This window comes from Macrotis lagotis, chromosome 6, assembly GCF_037893015.1.
Source record: "Macrotis lagotis isolate mMagLag1 chromosome 6, bilby.v1.9.chrom.fasta, whole genome shotgun sequence".
Lineage (NCBI taxonomy): Eukaryota > Metazoa > Chordata > Mammalia > Peramelemorphia > Peramelidae > Macrotis > Macrotis lagotis.
The window spans coordinates 19,042,671-19,059,594 of NC_133663.1; the positions used below are offsets into that span (position 1 = coordinate 19,042,671).

Here is a 16,924-nt window from a genome sequence, read left to right on the forward strand (position 1 = left end):
GCCACTGGACCCAGATGACTCTGGGGGAGTCAGTGAGGCTGGTGACTTGGCACAGACCCCCACCCCTTCCTCAAATCCAATTCATGTGCTTGTCATGGCATCACCTCCTTGATGTCATGGCTTAAAAAAAAGGACAAAGCACTTCCCTGGGCTGGTCAAGTCTCCCCTTTGGTTTTAGAATCCTATGCAAGTTGCTTTAGGTAACTTTCTAAGGCTAGAGGATGCAGAGAACTCTCATACTTCTTCATTGACTAAGGGAATTTTTCCCCTGGAATTCTTCATATCACCAAAATCCTGGTTAGATTAAGTGTCTTAGGGGAATGGGGAGATCCTGGACATGGGCAGACCAATTAATTGTAGAAATTGTAGATGGCAGTTGGGAGAGATCCCAGCCCATTGTGAACATCCAAGTAAGGGGTGGTATTCATTCTTTCTAGTACTCCTTACATTTTGGGGATCTGATTGCAATGCAGTGTAATCACAAACAGTAGTGTTGAGAGTTTCGTGGACAAAATGGGACATCATTAGGTAGCATCCATGTAAGAGGGTTTTAAGTGGGGATGTGAAGTCAAGATACACATACATATACATATCACACACATATACATATATCTACATCTCTATCTCTACATCTCTCTCTATCTACACCTACATCTATATCATCTATCTATCTAGAGCTTGGGCTCATGACTTATTATAGGCTCATGGTACTTTTTTGGGTAGCTAGATAGCACAGTGGATAGAGCACTGGGCTTGAATCAGAAAGACTCATTTCCTGAGTTCAAATCCAGCTTCAAACACTTATTACCTATGTGACCCTGGACAAGTCACTTAACCCCACTTGCCTCAGTTTCTTCATTTGTAAAATGATCTGGAAAAGAAAATGGCAAACCACTCCAGCATCCTTGCCAAGAAAACCCCAAATGGGGTCTTGAAGAGTTGGACATAACTGGAAAAATATCAGAACCACAAGAACATGGCACTTTGGCTATCTGAACATCAAAGCAATGCAGATTTGATTACATTTCCTTGTTCTTCTCACTTCCTGAAGAAATCAAATAGATGGAAATCAGATTGGGTAAATCTTTCACAGAGATCAAATACAGGACTGGCATTTTGAGACCATCCCAGAGATTCACAAAACTATGTTTTTTCTCTTGGAAGGCTCTCAAGTTTATGTTGTTATTTCTATATAGTGTTTCTATGTACATATTCATGTAAATACATACATATTGATGAAAAGATATTCCTCTATACATACAAATTCTTGAGTGCTCTGAGTTTTGAGTAGTTTCATCTTCATTCTGTTTTATACTGGTACAAATTAGGTACAGAAAGGCTAGGAGACAATGAGGTGACTATGTGCTGACCTGCTCCCTGGGTCTTTTTTTGTGAGGGAGAAAAGTGTCTTTTGTTTGTTGATTTGTTTGAGGATCCTTTCTCCTTTCTAAATGCTTTTAAAAATAGAGATAAATTAAATATTTTAATTCTATTCATTTAATGAAAACTCATTATGCACCTTGGTTCTATTATAGATTTAGGGCAAGAAGGAGGTGACAGCTAGATGGATTAATGGGTATAACACTGAGTCTCGTGCAAGGAAGACCTGAGTTCCAATCTGACCTCTGGCATTTACAAGCTATGTGACACTGGGCAAGTCACTAAACTTCTGTTTGCCTTAATTCAATGGTGAAGAAAATGGCAAATACACCAATATCTTTGCCATGAAAACTTCATGAATATTTTGGTCACAAATTGTTGGAAATGACTGAATACAGAAAAAAAATCTAGAAGGAAATTTTTTAGTCCAGTAAATCCAGCCTTTTCATATTATAGATGAGGAAACATGCATAGCAAGATTAAAAGACTTATCCACTCAATAAACATTTTTAATTTATCAAACAATAATTAGATACCTATCAAGTATTTTATATACTTGATATATTTTATATTTTTATGCTAGCACTATGGTGGGTGGTAGAAAAAGAGATGATAGAAATAAAATTAAGTGCTTCCTCCAAGGGGCTTACTGGAACTAAATTTTAGAACTACATTCAATTACACAAAGTTTCTTAAGCACCATCTCTATGCTAAGTATTGTTGGAGGAGAACAGAGGTGTATTCTTTGCCTCTTTTTACCCACCCCATCGGAATATGTTGCTTCTCCAAGATCTGGTTTAACTACTGTCCCCTACATGAAGCCTCTCTTGGCTCCCCTAGTTGCTAGAGTCTGGAATTCCTTAAAATTCCTCTGTATCTTTCTGCTCTAGATGTGTGTCTCCATATGTTAGCAGTAAAATTATTAGAATTTAAGTTCCTTGAGGTCAGGGATTGCTTGGGTTCTAGCTATGTATCTTGGGAATCTAGGACATAGTAGGTGCTTTATAAATGCCTGTTGATTAAAATAAATGATTATTGATTAATGGATGGAAGGGAAATGAACATATATATTTACACACGTACATACATGTTAGTACATATATAATATTGGTTTGTATATGCCTCTGTGTATATATTCCCTTTGACTCCATATTTTATAAAGAGTAGACATTCAACACATTTTGTTTGATATAATGGAAAGCATGTCACATTTGGATTTAGGAAAAAAATGGGTCTGAGATTTTGATAGTTATGTGACCATGAGTAACACACTTAACCTTGTCATGAGCTTCATAAATATTAAAAATACCCTCACTAGCAAAGTCACAGACCTTTGAAGCATTAAAAGAAGAATCTGACTGAACTCATCCAAGAGAAACCTGAATCCTGGGGGAGTACATGGGAGGGAAGGTAAAGGTCATTGAAACATGGAAATAACTTCATCTCCTAAGGCAAATTCTGTGGGAGTTTGTTCTAACAGGAGTGGGCTGTTGCCCTGACCAATGAGTGATAGACCTCCATGAAAGAAAGTCATTTTCTTCCACCTATTCCACCTTCGGAAGGGATGCACATCATGTTGATTAGGAAGAAAGGACAGCCCCCTCTCTGTCCTCCATTAGCCCCCTAATCCCAATCAACCAACAATCATTGCAGTCAGATTGTTCTCATATCACCTGCCTTGGCATAGGCAAATCAATTATTTGTAGAAATAAGTAGGTGGCAGTTAGGAGAGATACCAGTCCAATCTGAACATCCAAGTAAGATGTGATATTCATTCTTTCTACTATTCTTTAAATATGCGGCATCTGATTCCTATATTATCTTCAGAATAAATAGTGAAGAGACATGGATGAAATAGGACACCATTAGGTAGCATCACCAAATTCATGCATGAAAATTCTTTGGTCTCTTTCATTGAGAATTGGAAATCAATAGACACGAGCTACAGGTAACCATAAGTCATTCACCGCACATAATCCTGGACTTAAAGAATCTTCTTTCAAGTAGCATAAGGCTTTGCTCTCTCAGTTCAACAAACGCCATGAGAGAAGAGGTCACTCCTCTACAGAGCGATCCTCCTGCTCTTCTGGAAAAGATGTTTCCTATCTAACAAGATGAACTTTCTAAAAGAGCTGCCAATGTCTCCTAGGACCTATAAACTAGAATAACAATTTTGCTTTTAAATTGATGTGGGGATTGAGGAAAGGGGCAGGATGGCTGACTGGTCATCATCATAGGACTGTTTTGTCATTCAGTCAATTTTGTGAAGTGTGAGAAAACACGTTTAGATAATGTTGCTGAAGGTAGGCACACCCCATCAAACAGAGCATTTCTTGTAAATGTGACTTCATTCTGCTGATCCTGGGGCCTGGGACTAGTTAGTACCTACTTCCTAGTCCCACCTGATATTGGTTAGTATCAACTAAGCATCCATCATATATACATATAATGGACTTAACTAATGACTGGTGCAAGAAACATTGATTAGATCATTATTTGATATATATATATATATATTATATGATATATATATATATTATAATATAATGTATATTATATAATGCATACATGGTATCTTACCCTTAAAGAAGCTATAATTTAATAAAGGAAAATAAGACAGGACAGAAAGTAATATTAACATAACTACATGACTTTTTCATTTCCAAAATGCTTTCCTTAAAATGACCCTTTGACAAGGTGTGGTATGCCAAATTTATTAGCCCCATTTTACAAATGAAAAAAATCAGGTTCTACAGAGATTATGTGATTCATACAAGATTACCCAGCCAATGTGAGAGAGAGGATTTAGGTCTTCTTTGGGTTGGGTTTTTTATTTTTTATTTTTTATTTTTTTAGGATTTTGCAAGGCAAATGGGGTTAAGTGGCTTGCCCAAGGTCACACAGCTAGGTAATTATTAAGTGTCTGAGGTCGGATTTGAACTCAAGTACTCCTGACTCCAGGGCTGGTGCTCTATCCGCTTAACCACTCAGCCACCCCAGATTTAGGTCTTCTTATTCAAAGTCCAGTGAAGATGTATTCTCCTAGCTTTCATGTTGCTTTTTTTAGATGTGATTTCATTGGAGTTGGGAATTTTAATGAGGAAAATCTCTTTGCCAATACAGATCTGTTTCTGCTCTGTAACTACTAGTAATTTTGAACTATCTGGGGACACTAAGAGGTGTGGTGACATGCTCCTTCACATATCTTATGTCAGACAGGAAGTGTCAGAGGCAAGACTTTGAACCCAGGTCATCCTATCTCCCAGGCCAGCAGTTTCTCCTTTACACAACAACTGCCTCTATGCTGACTGTTAATATCATACAAATAAAAACAGAATAAGTATCATGTTTACTCCTGCTTTCACTCTTATAAACTCATATTTCAGTGTACAGGTTTAGAATGGGATTCGTTTCGTTCTGTGTATTAAGGTTTTTATTGGGAATGTAATGGAGGGAACAGAAAACAACAGACCAGAAGACCCATTGCTGTCCCAAGCTGGCCAGTTGTCTTTGATTTGATCCCTTTTTCTGTCTTGACCTAGGCCATGTTAGCTATCTCAGGTCAACTTCAACTCTCTGGTTCTTAATTTTTAGAAAATTATCAAAACTTTTTTCTTCTTGTATTTCTTTGGAGGTGGTAAATAATTTGCTTTTCCAAAAGAAAGCAAAAAATGGCTACTAAGGTCACTTTCCTCCACCTCCCTAATTTCTTTCTTTCAGACTCTTAAGGAGGTTCAGTTAACCATTGGGTTACTCATGTCCACCAAAAATATCACAGCTTCAAAAAGTGCTGGAAAGGTATCATGATATATACACCTGAGGAATAATAATGATGATGACAAAATAACTAGCATTTATAAAATATTTGGGGTTTACACTTCACAAATTATTTATCTTCCTAGCAACTCTCCCTGGAAGGTAGATGCTATTATTACTCTCACTTTTACAGATGAGGAAACTGAGGCAAATAGTGATTTTTTTTTTTGAGTGACTTATCCTGGGTTACAGATTGTATTTAAAATCAAGTCTTCCCTGGAAGAATTTGTGTGAACTGATGCTGAGCAAGATGAGCAGAACCAGAAAAACATTGTACACCCTAATAGCAACATGGGAGGGGTGATAACCAACCTTGATGGACTTGCTCATTCCACCATTGCAGCAATCAGGGACAATTTTGGGGCTATCTGTGATGGAGAATACCATCTGTATCCAGAGAAAGAACTGTGGACTTTGAACAAAGACCAAAACTATTACCTTTAATTAAAAAAAAAACCCATTATATTAACTATGGAATTTTGCTATTTCTTATTTTTTATTTTTCTTCCTTAAGGGTATGATTTCTCTCTCATCACATTCAACTGAGATCCTGTATACCATGGAAACAATGGAAAGACTTAACAGACTGCCTTCTCTGGGGGTTGGGGAAAGGGAAGCGAGATTAGGCGAAAAATTGTAAAAACTTTGAGGATTGGACCTGTTTCCCTCATTGTTTTGGTAGTCCTTGTGCCTGACCTATAGTAAACTTTTTAATAAATACTCATTAAATTGAATTAAATTGATTCTTCCACCTCCCTGTTCAGATGGGACTAGAACCTGGTCACTGGCAACTGACCACAAGTCCAGACTGACCCCAATGAATGCTCCCCCCATTCTGCCCACTGCCGTGGGCCTGAATATGGGACCCTCTTTAAGGTTCAAGTGGCAAGCGGTCATCTAGTTCCCTCCATCTTTGCTGAAGGAAAATGGGAAAATGGATTTATAGCTCATAAGGTCTTTTGAGTCGGTTTATTAGAGTGAGTTCATGCAGAGGGTTAGCCAAATAGCCCTCCAAGCTAATAAATAATAACATTGCAGGCCTATCTAGGCTTTTATCCAGGGAGGCACACAGTACTTTATAAAGCCTGACAGCATCGCCCAGAGGTAACTAATATTATAGCTATTTTAACAGGATGATTCTATCTCTGTTACAAGTTAATATGAAGCCAGACTGAGAACACTCTGGTCAAGGTTAAAAATACTACATTGCATCTAGAGACACAGAGCATGTGTCTGAAACTTGCCCCTCCAGGGCCAGTCTTCACATTCGAGTGTTTTCCAATATGGCACGGCATTTTTAATCATTGTTTCTGGTTTGTTTTTCCTCATGGATGGTTAATGGGGGTCCACAGAGACCCCCTGCTCTATTTGAGTAACAAGCATGGACATTTAGATTAGGCCAAGATATTCTTTATGGAAAGCTTTTTCATTACACTTCAAATAGCAACATGTGGTAACTATCTACTATACTATATTGGGGGGGGGGGTCAGCCAGATAGTGCAGTGGATAGAGCAATGGCCTTAGATTCAGGAGGATAGGAGTTCGAATCCAACCTCTTGCCACTTACTAGGCTTGTAACCTTGGGCAAGTTAGTTCACCTTGATTGCCTTGCATTCAGGACCATCTCCAGATGTTCTGATTCATACCTGGCCATTGGAACCAAATGGCTCTGGAGGAGAAAGGCTGGTGACTTAGCACCAACCCCCCGCCCCAAAGCCAAATCATATGGTTTTCTGGCATTACCTTCCTGATATTGTGATCTTCGAAAATGAAGGACAAACATTTTTATTGTATTATTATTATTATTATTATTATTATTATTATTATTTATCGACTGACTGGGACTTTGAAAACAGCCTTATGGCTCTGGTAGGTTCTACATCTACTCTCCCCTGATTAAGCACCTCTCATCTTGTCCTCTGATGTGTTGGACAAGATCTAATTCTCAGACTAGAAGGTCTGCTCAGATCCACAGAGTAACAGTTGAAGAGGAGAAAATTCAAATCAATCCCTCATAGGCTTGTTGTCCTTCCCCCAAGAGGAAGATGAGAACAATAATAAGAAAGGGGAGAACGCTCTGGATATTGAATGGTGTGCAGCTTCTGAAGCACACTCTCTCTGGTCTCTAATTTTCTTTGTCTGTTTTTCTCTTCTTGGTTTGGGTATCAGTATCATTGTATAGAGTTGTGTGTGTGTCTTCTATCAGACTGTGAGCTCCTTGGGGGCAGGAACTGATTTTTTGCCCTTTTCTTGGTATCCTTGGTCATTCGCGTAATATCTAGTAGCGCTTACTAGATGTTTGCTGACTGAAATACTTGAAGACAACTCGGATGCTCGTTGACACTTTAGTTTGAATGAATTTACCAGATCAGCCGCTCATCATTTGTCAGAGTACTTGGAGAAGTCTTAAAATATTAAGTTTTGAAGGGGACAAGACGGGAGGGATTGCTCCATAGACCTAGAGAACAGGCTCAAGATGATATGCAGAGTTTAATGGAAGAAGGACCTGGAAAGTCAAGGGAACAGGAAGATCCCAGATGGCCATAAGAATTTAGATAAGAGACACTCAATCTCAGTTTAAGTAGGCTGAGGAAAATGTGACAAGAAAGAGGAGACTGAGGGATGACTAAAAGATATTTATAGAATTGTTGACTTTCAAAGAAACAAAGGAACCATTGATATATCATCTAGGCCAACACTTTATTTTACAGATGAGGAAACTGAGGCCCTGAAATGGGATGTGCTTAAGGTTGCTCAGTGAAGGGAGCTTTAGAATTCTTATCTAGGAACCCCTGGTGGAGGCATTTTTTTTGGCCTTTCTTTGTAAACTTAATGTTTTGAATGGTGCCTAGATAACCATATATTAGGTATTATATATAGTATGTGCTTAATAAATGCTCACTTACTACCACAGTTTAATTTCCCTGAGGCCATCCCTGTCTCTCAGTCCTTCCCCTCCCCAATTCCCTGATGCTCCTACTTGAAGGAAATGGGATTGACCCAGAAATGATCATAATAATGAAGATGATAATAAAATGATATTAATAATAATAGAAGGGGAAAGTACTTTCTATAGTGTCTTCTAAGTGCTTCTTACAAATATTTCATTTGATCCCCACATCAACTAGGTTATACAGGCTATTAATATCCTCATTGTACATGTGAGAACTTGAGGCAAATGACTTGCCCAAAGTCACAGGACTAGTAAGTGTCCAAGATCAGATTTGAACTCGGGTCTTGCTATCTCCTGGTTGAGCATTTTATCTGCTATACCATCAGCTGCCTGTACAATAGTAAAGTAAGAATGGCGATGGAGATAATAATCATATCTAGCAATTATATAATACTTTAAGATTTATGAAGAACTTTATAAAGGGTATTTGATGTGATCCTCACAGTCACCTTGAGATTCAAGTAGGTGTCATTATTATCCCCATTTTTATATATATGAGGAAACCAAGGCAAACAGAGGTGAAGTGACCAAGACATGCCTGTTGAAAGAAGGATGCTGGGGATGGTGACTGGAAAGTTGTAGCACCTGCCATATTTCTCAACTTTTTAAACCCTTGGTCAAGATCTTTGAATGAAATCTTGCTTGGGGAAGTCAGTTTTGACTCCCTTTCTGGATATTCCTGTGGAAAGCAATTTATCAGAGTGAGAAGAATTCTGGAGATGGAATTAGAGACTGGCCATGGATAAACCAATGATTTATCTTCCAGGCCTAAATTTACAATTTTTTTATTGCATAAATATGTATGGATTTATCAATGCTGAGAACATGAGGATATTATGAGTCCTTTCTCATTTTCTTGATAGACTCCTTTTTCAAACCCACATGCTAGTCAATGGACTGTGTTTGTCAATGAGCCATTCCAGGTCATTAGTGATTACTCCTGGAATGTAAGTAAATAGCTTAGCTAACTGCATGCAGGGCCAGCTGCAGTTAGATATGTCCCTGGGTTTCTAGGCTTCTCATCCAAACCTTGGAGAGTCATGGGAGAAAACAGTGAAATTTCAGTTGGAAGACCATTGAAACAGATTAGATTTGGGAGTGTTAGCGCTATAAGGGAGCTTACAATCCAGGTGGTTCATTTTACTGATGAGGAAACTGAAGTACAGAAGAAGAAGAGACTTGATCAAAACCACACAGCTGTGGAGTGTCACAGCCATGGTTGCCACCTGGATTTCCCTGGCTAAGGACTATTACCTCTTTGTGTAATGCTATGACAGTTGCTCTTCCTAGGTTTTCAAGGCCAATATTCAAGATACTTAATCTTACAGAATTGAGTGAACAATTGCCATTAATAGCAGTGGGCCCTTATTTTTTAGGGGGTGAATTTTCATACTTTGCCCAATGCCTGGCAAATTACAATTTCTTAATAAATGATTGTTGACCTGACTCATCTTGTTGAAGGTCTTGATCTAATGACACAAGTGATGAGTTGTAGACTTTGATAATGAGATTTTTAACAGTGGTTTTCCCCACTTCTACTAAAACTGTCAAATCTGGCAGATTTGAATTGCAGTTCCAAAACCCCTTTTATAAAAAAAATAAATATAAAAGAATGAATCATTTGTGATTTTTGTTCTACATTCTCCAAGAGGAGATCCCAGACTGTAAACTCATCCTCTAACCCATAGAAGATGAGGGGCACAAAGGACATGGAACAACTTCTCCTGGGTCTCAGTTCCCTCATTTATAAAATGGTGGGATTGCCCTAGATAATTCCTTTTGACTTTAGTTCTGGGATCTGATAATTCCAAAAAGACCCAAGCCCAATGTCTCCTGTCCCATTCTAACTTTTGATACTTAGCAAAGTATAGAAAGAACTATTCAATCATATATACCTTTCAACCAGTTAATAACCAAAAGAGAAAAGGTTAGAAAGAGGCTGGAAGGGAGGGAGGGAGGAAGGAAGGGAGGGAGGGAGGAAGAGAGGAAGGAAGGAAGGAAGGAAGGAAGGGAGGAAGGGGGGAAGGGAAGGGAAGGAAAAGAGAAAAGAAGGAAACTTTTTTCTCCCCTTAGGTCTTCATTGACTACTAAATGATAAGAGATGAGCAGATTTGCCCATGGTCGACTCAGGTCCTAAGTGGCAGATCCAAGATGGGAATCACCAAACATACATTCTAGGAGTAATAACTAATGACCTGGACTGATTCACTGACAAACAGAAGAGTATGAGGTTGATAGAAGGTATTACCAGAAAATATTATCTCACAGGTGCTTGTTTGCCCTTCTAAGTTCAAGGAATTTCTGGTTGAGTTGCAAATAGCCTAATGCCACAAATTTGAAAATGAGGCCCCATAAAATCTAATGAAAAGTGCTCTCCAGTAATCTTCAAAATGAGGTTCATCCCATTAAACAAGCAAGAGATGGCCAAAAAGGAGTCTTCTTCCTTCAGTGGTTATAAGGTAACTAGATGAACTGTGAAATTGTAATCAAATGCCTATGGGTCATCAGCTGAACATTTCCCCAGTCAGGCAACTTTCTCTAATACTTAACAGTAGGAAACCCCTGGTATTAATGAAAAGAATTTGAAAATTCAGCCAGACTGGCCTTTCTGAATGTAGGCTTTTGGAGAAGTATGGGGAAAGTCAATGAGCTAAATAAATTGGTGGAGAAGGGAGAACTAACCACCTTTATGGGCTAGAACTAACCCCAGAGGTGGCAAGGATTAAGAGTTTCCATTTATATGATCTTTTAATATTTTCAAACACCTTACCTGCCTTATTATTTGACCCCATGAAATAGGCCCTACAGACACTATCTTTACTCCCATTTTAAAGATGATAAAACTGAGTCTCAGAGAGGTTAAGTGACCCACAGTCATAGAGTTAGTAATGATCAGAAATAGACTTTGATTCCAATGCAAGGACTAGGAATCTGATGCTGATCATTGATTGATGGCAAGGGCAGGAGGATAGGACCATAGGACTGTAAACTTAGAGATGCAAAAGGCACTATCTGTCATCTAGTCCCAAACCCACTGCCATTTTCCAGAGGTTAAATGGTGCTCAAAGGCTAAGGTGGTACAACACGATTCCAGAAGGGGTTGCCTAATTACAAGGTCAGCAACATTTTCTTTGGGCCTCATGGTCATGGCAGTGCAATATGCATTTAGTATTATATGGTACTTCTGATGCCCACATTGTTAAGCGTTTGTATTTCATTTGGTATAGTTTTCTTCTTTTCTCCCTTCTTTCTTCCTCCCTCCCTTCATTTTTCTTCTATTCTTGCTTTCTCCATTCTTTTCTTTCTTTCTCCTTCTTTCTTTCTTTCTTTCTTTCTTTCTTTCTCTTTCTTTCTTTCTTTCTCTTTCTTTCTCTTTCTTTCTTTCTTTCTTTCTTTCTTTCTTCCTTCCTTCCTTCCTTTCTTTCTTTCTTCTTTCTTTCTTCTTTCTCCTCTCTTTTCTTTCTTTCTTTCTTTCTTTCTTTCTTTCTTTCTTTCTCCTCTTTCTTTTTCTTTCTCTCATTCTCTTTCTTCCTTTCTCTCTCTTTCTTTCTTTCTTTCTTTCCTTCCTTCCCTTTCTTTCTCTCTCTTTTCCTCCTTTTTCTACTTCTCCCTCTCTCTTTCCCTTTCCTATCCTTTCCTCCCTCTCTCCTTCTCTCCCATCTTCTATTTCCTTTTTATCTCTTTCCATCCTTCCCACCTTCCTTCCTTCCTTCTTTCCTCCATTATTTCCTCTCTCCTTCCCTCCCTCTACTTCTTCTTTCTTTCCATAGTGTTGTAATAAACCACATTTTAATGTTACTATCAGAAACCATGAATTTATGGCTTTTGGAGTTATATGTTATGTCAGTTTTAACCTGACTTGGTGGTTCTGTTCCCAAATATAGATGCTCCTAAATCTCCTTATAAAGAGAAGATTTTGGAGTTGATGTGATTGTATGGGTTAGAAAATCCACTGACCAGGACCTTGTGAAGTCACAAGGTTTGTGGAATAAAGAGAATGACAGAACAGTGTTGGTATAGTGTGGATTCTCCAATGAATTTGCTTTTTTCAAAATTTATGCTCTGCTACAAGAGCTGCTAGGTGATCCGTTAAGGAAGGTTTATTTTCTCTGAAAGTATTTGTCCTAGAGACAGACTGAATAGGAATCTAATTCCACTTAGAACTGGAAGGGACATTGCTATAAAAGAAGAAAGCACACAGACAAGAATTTATCAGCACTTCATTACCTTTAAACTAAATGTAGATTGGGAAACCTTCTCTTAGAACAGGGAGCTTAGGTTCCAGAGGCACCAAGCATTTTTGTTGTATTTGAGTTGGCAGAATAAATCCAAGGACTGAGCCAGTCCCTGCACCTAAGAACTTACATTTGGATGCAGGACTTGATCCTTTTAATGGCTGTTTAAAAATATAGAGTGCTAGAGCTGGACCCAAGAAGATCTGAGTTCAAATCTTTCCTCAGATACTTACTAGCTGTGCAAGACTCTGGGTAAGTCACGTAGCCATGTGTGCCCCAGTGTCCTCATCTTTCCAATGACCTGAAGAAGAAAATAAACAACTCCAGTATTGTTGCCAAGACAACAGAACATAGGTTCATGAAGAGTTGGACACTACTGAGACCAATAATAGACTTAAGGAGTTATAAATGTGAAGAATTGAATAGCAGCTTTAATGCTTACATGTTGTAGAAGTATTTGTGTCAAAAACTGAGTGGCTAGGAATGTTGATGGCATTGGATAGGATAGAATTTAGTGGGTAGAAATATAAAATTCTGGGTGGCTAGGTGGCGCAGTGGATAGAGCACTGGCCCTGGAGTCAGGAGTACCTGGGTTCAAATCCGGTATCAGCCACTTAATAATTACCTAGCTGTGTGACCTTGGGCAAGCCACTTAACCCCATTGCCTTGCAAAAAAACTTTAAAAAAAGAAATAGAAAATTCTTAAGCTTGGCTTCCAAGAATCACTTAACAGCCCAAGATTGCTAGATGTGACTACATCTCAATAAATCTGGGGAAAAAAAGCCGTAGAAGAATTTAAATTCAACCGAAGTCAATTGGGTCAAGAAAGCTCATGTCAAGAGAGAATGTCCAGAATGAGGTGGGGCTAGGGAGGCTCGGGGTCAGATCACATTTTCAGGACTCTATTCCATCAAACCACCATACTGTAGCAAGAACTTTGATGAATTGGAGAGTGACCAGAGGATGGCAATGGCAAACATTTGTTTACCATGTTCTGCCCTATGATAATTGATTGGAGAAATTTCAGCTGTTTAGCCTAGATCATTATGGGAATGGGAAAAACAAGACTTGACTTCAAATGTTTGAAGACTGTCATGTGACAGAATCCAATTTATACTCTTTGACCTCAGAGGCAGAATTAGGAGATGAGTGGCAATTCCAAAGTCAAAACTCCCTAGCAGAGAGAAGCAAAAAGTGGGAAGGATTGCCTCAGGAGAGAATGGGTTCCCTCTCACTGCGGGTCTTGAAGCAAAGACTGAATGACTACCTGTCAGGAGAGGGAATTCTTATTCACTAATGGTTTGCACTAGATGGCCTCTGAGGGCCCTCTAACTATTGAAATCGGGGGATTCTGTGAAAAAGAAGCAGATTCTACCTTGCCAGCCCATTCAAGTGCTTCCTGTGTCCTGGCTCATGAGATCAAAGCTCTTGACCTGGAATGGGTCTCGAGTGTCATCTTAGTCTATCCTCCTCATCTATTATTTGTCTATTTATAAATAGTTAAGAATGTCTGTCCTCCCCCATTGTGGATTACCTTTTAGGGGTTGGAGATATCATACAATGGGTTATTTCTGCAGGCATGGGAGTGTCACAGGGGACTGGTATGGCAGGATATCTTTCATGATTCTTTTCCTCTCCTGATTTCCGACTACAATGAAGGAAAATATGTGACGTTGAAGAGCTAAGCAGATTTTCAGTGTTGAAATCATGGTACTTGTTTAGGGATACTCCTTACATACAGTAGAGGAGCAGAATTGGGAAGACTGCTGCATGTGCTATTTGTGGGAAAGGAGTTAGTAAGAATGGTTTTCTTTTCAGCTCAGTGCTCACAGCTGAGCCCACAGTCAAGCAAAACAGATTATTTGTATAAGGTACAATGGATTTTTAATTGGCTATAAAGTTTCAAACTGTTTTCTGACCCTTACCTAATAGTCGTTGTTGATCTACTATCCGAAGAAATGTGTCATTAAGTACGCCCCTTCCAGCTCTCCGAACATTGTTAACTAGAAATGAAATAACCTGGTAGCTCATGGAGTCCCTTTCCCTTCCTCCTGATATAAGTTTCAGGTCACTCAAGAAGGGAAACGAGGCAGATTCATTTTTGTCCTGGACAATCATCAAGAGCTGACTTCATGGCCAATGAGCCATGAATTGGCTAAGTCATTGTCTGCCGACCCCTAAAAAGCGCTACATATGAATAGGATGAAATGCATATATTTCTCTACATATCTGAGCATCCTCTTCCCCTCCTGTGGGGGCATTTAACCGGATAGTGCCTACTCTGTGAGGGGTCAAGAGGCAGAATAGTAAGCTGATGTCAGAGCCAGGAAAACCTGGGTTCAATTCTGCTTGTAAGGCATACTGGTCATGTGACCCTGGGCAGGTCACTTAGCCTCTCAGGACCCCAAGCAACTTTCTAAAACATTAAGTTTCTCAGCAGGTCATGGGATGGTAAAGGGAGTTTCCTCACTGAGTGAAATCATATGATTCTAGGAAACCCTAGATTTAATCTAATTCTTGAACTGCTTTTAACTTCTCAGGAGAAAGGGAAAATTCTCTTTCCTCCCAGTACTCTCCCTTTTTGACTTTACTGTCCTGCAAGGGAGTTATTCACCCTTTAGAGACACCACTCCTAGTAGGAAGCATTCCCAAAGAGACCAGGCAGGAGAACATTTTGAGGAATGTGACCACTTTGGGTCAAGAGGAGACCCATTAGGTATTGAAGTGTAGAATGGAACAAGCCCTGAGAGTTTAGGTAAACACTATTCCCAGCAATGCTGTTCTTCTAATGGAAGAGGGATGAGTAATTATGAGAAGGATCCAGAGGTTCTGCACTATTGGACATATATCTTGCCTGTCTCTCTCCTTTATTTGTGTGTTCATTCTTCCCACTGACAGTTAAAGAATCTATGGACAAAATGTGCCCCAGTTTTAATCGGAGAATGCCTTCTTTCTGTTGTTCTTTTTGTCTTCTACTCGCTGCCTATTAAAGAAGGATGCCTTGGTGGGCGCTTATGAGCTATCACTTTATGACCTTATTTCAGAGTATCTAAAATATATGACAGCTTTTTATCCAATCTGTAATAGGGAGGAGAGGTTTAGATCCAGAGGGGTCTAATCCACAAGAGATGATTTTTAAAATTCACTTATCAAAGTATTCTCCATCAGGTTGAATTCTGAGATTCCTTTAATGTATACATCAGACGCCATCTTCTTTTCCAATTTTTCTACTTATTAGTATTCTCTTTCTCTTAAAATTACTTTAAGACATGGTAGACACTTTGCTTTTAGTTGTGTACATCTAGACATGAACTACCTGTGTGACCCTGGGCAAGTCACTTAGCCCTGTCTGCCTCAATTTTCTCATCTGTCAAATGGGCTGGAGAAGGAAATGGCAAACTACTCCCCCAATAGCATGTAAGCTCATTGAGAACAGGAGCTATTTTGTTTTGGTCATGGATTCCCACTGCCTAGTGTAGCCATGTAGTGAATGCTCATTGAATTGAATTAAAGTATGTCCTCCATGGTCCTGTTCACTGACACCTTCTCTATTACTTTTGATCCCTCTATCTTTTAAAAATTTCTATGTTGTAACTCAGCAGACTTACTTTTCAAATCTTTTGGGCATATATATATATATATATATATATTTCTATAGAGAGTGTCTATAACACTCCTCAGAAATAGGGTTCCAGTCAATAAATCCTTTTATATACTAACCCAGGTGCTGAGAACACAAAGGCAAAAAGCCAGCCTCAGTTCTCAATGGGCTGGTGGAGACAACATGCAGATATCCAGGTAGACAAAGGTCAATTGGAAGGGAATCTGAACGTAGGGGCAGGGAGAGACAGGAAAGACTTCTGCAAAGGTAAATTTTGAGGTGAGACCAAACAGAAGGACATGCTCTTATAAAAATAAAACAATGATATAGAATCCAATGATCAGATCTCTAATTGATATATAGAAGGGAATCTAGTGCTTTTTTAATTTTCTAGGGGAGCCCTGTTTTATGGAAGAGAAAACAGAAGTTAAACTGAAGCTGTGACTTGCCTAAGTCATATAGTAGCTAGGTGGGATAGTGATCAGAACACTGAGTTTGAAGTCAGGAAGATAAGATATATACTAGCTGTATAACCCTGGGCCAGTGACTTAGTCCCGTTTGCCTCAATTTTCTTACCTGTCAAATGAGCTGGAGAAAGAAATGGCAAACTGCTCTAGTATCTTTGCCAAGAAAATGACAAATGGATCATGAAGAGTTGGATATGACCCACCACTACCACCACCACCACAACAACTAAGGTAGCATAGCTGTCAGAGCTAGGATCTGAACTGAGATGCTTCAGCTCCCAATTCAGGCCTCTTGCCACTATTCCACACCAGAACGAAACTCTTATTCTTTATATTCTGGAGGAATCATATTGTGGAAAGGCGTTATTCTTTTCTCTGGCTAATCATTTTACAAATATGTACCATTGGGCATAGCCTAGAGAATGTGAATGACTCAGTTCACCTCATCACCACTTCTAGAAAAGCCATCGA

The 16,924-nt window shown here is 39.1% G+C and overlaps 1 protein-coding gene across 1 annotated transcript in view; it reads left to right on the forward strand.

The window, feature by feature from the left end:
• The window catches only part of IQCJ (IQ motif containing J), a 155,040-nt gene that overhangs the window by 74,881 nt on the left and 63,235 nt on the right, over positions 1-16,924 (forward strand). The gene's annotated exons all lie outside the window — the stretch shown is intronic.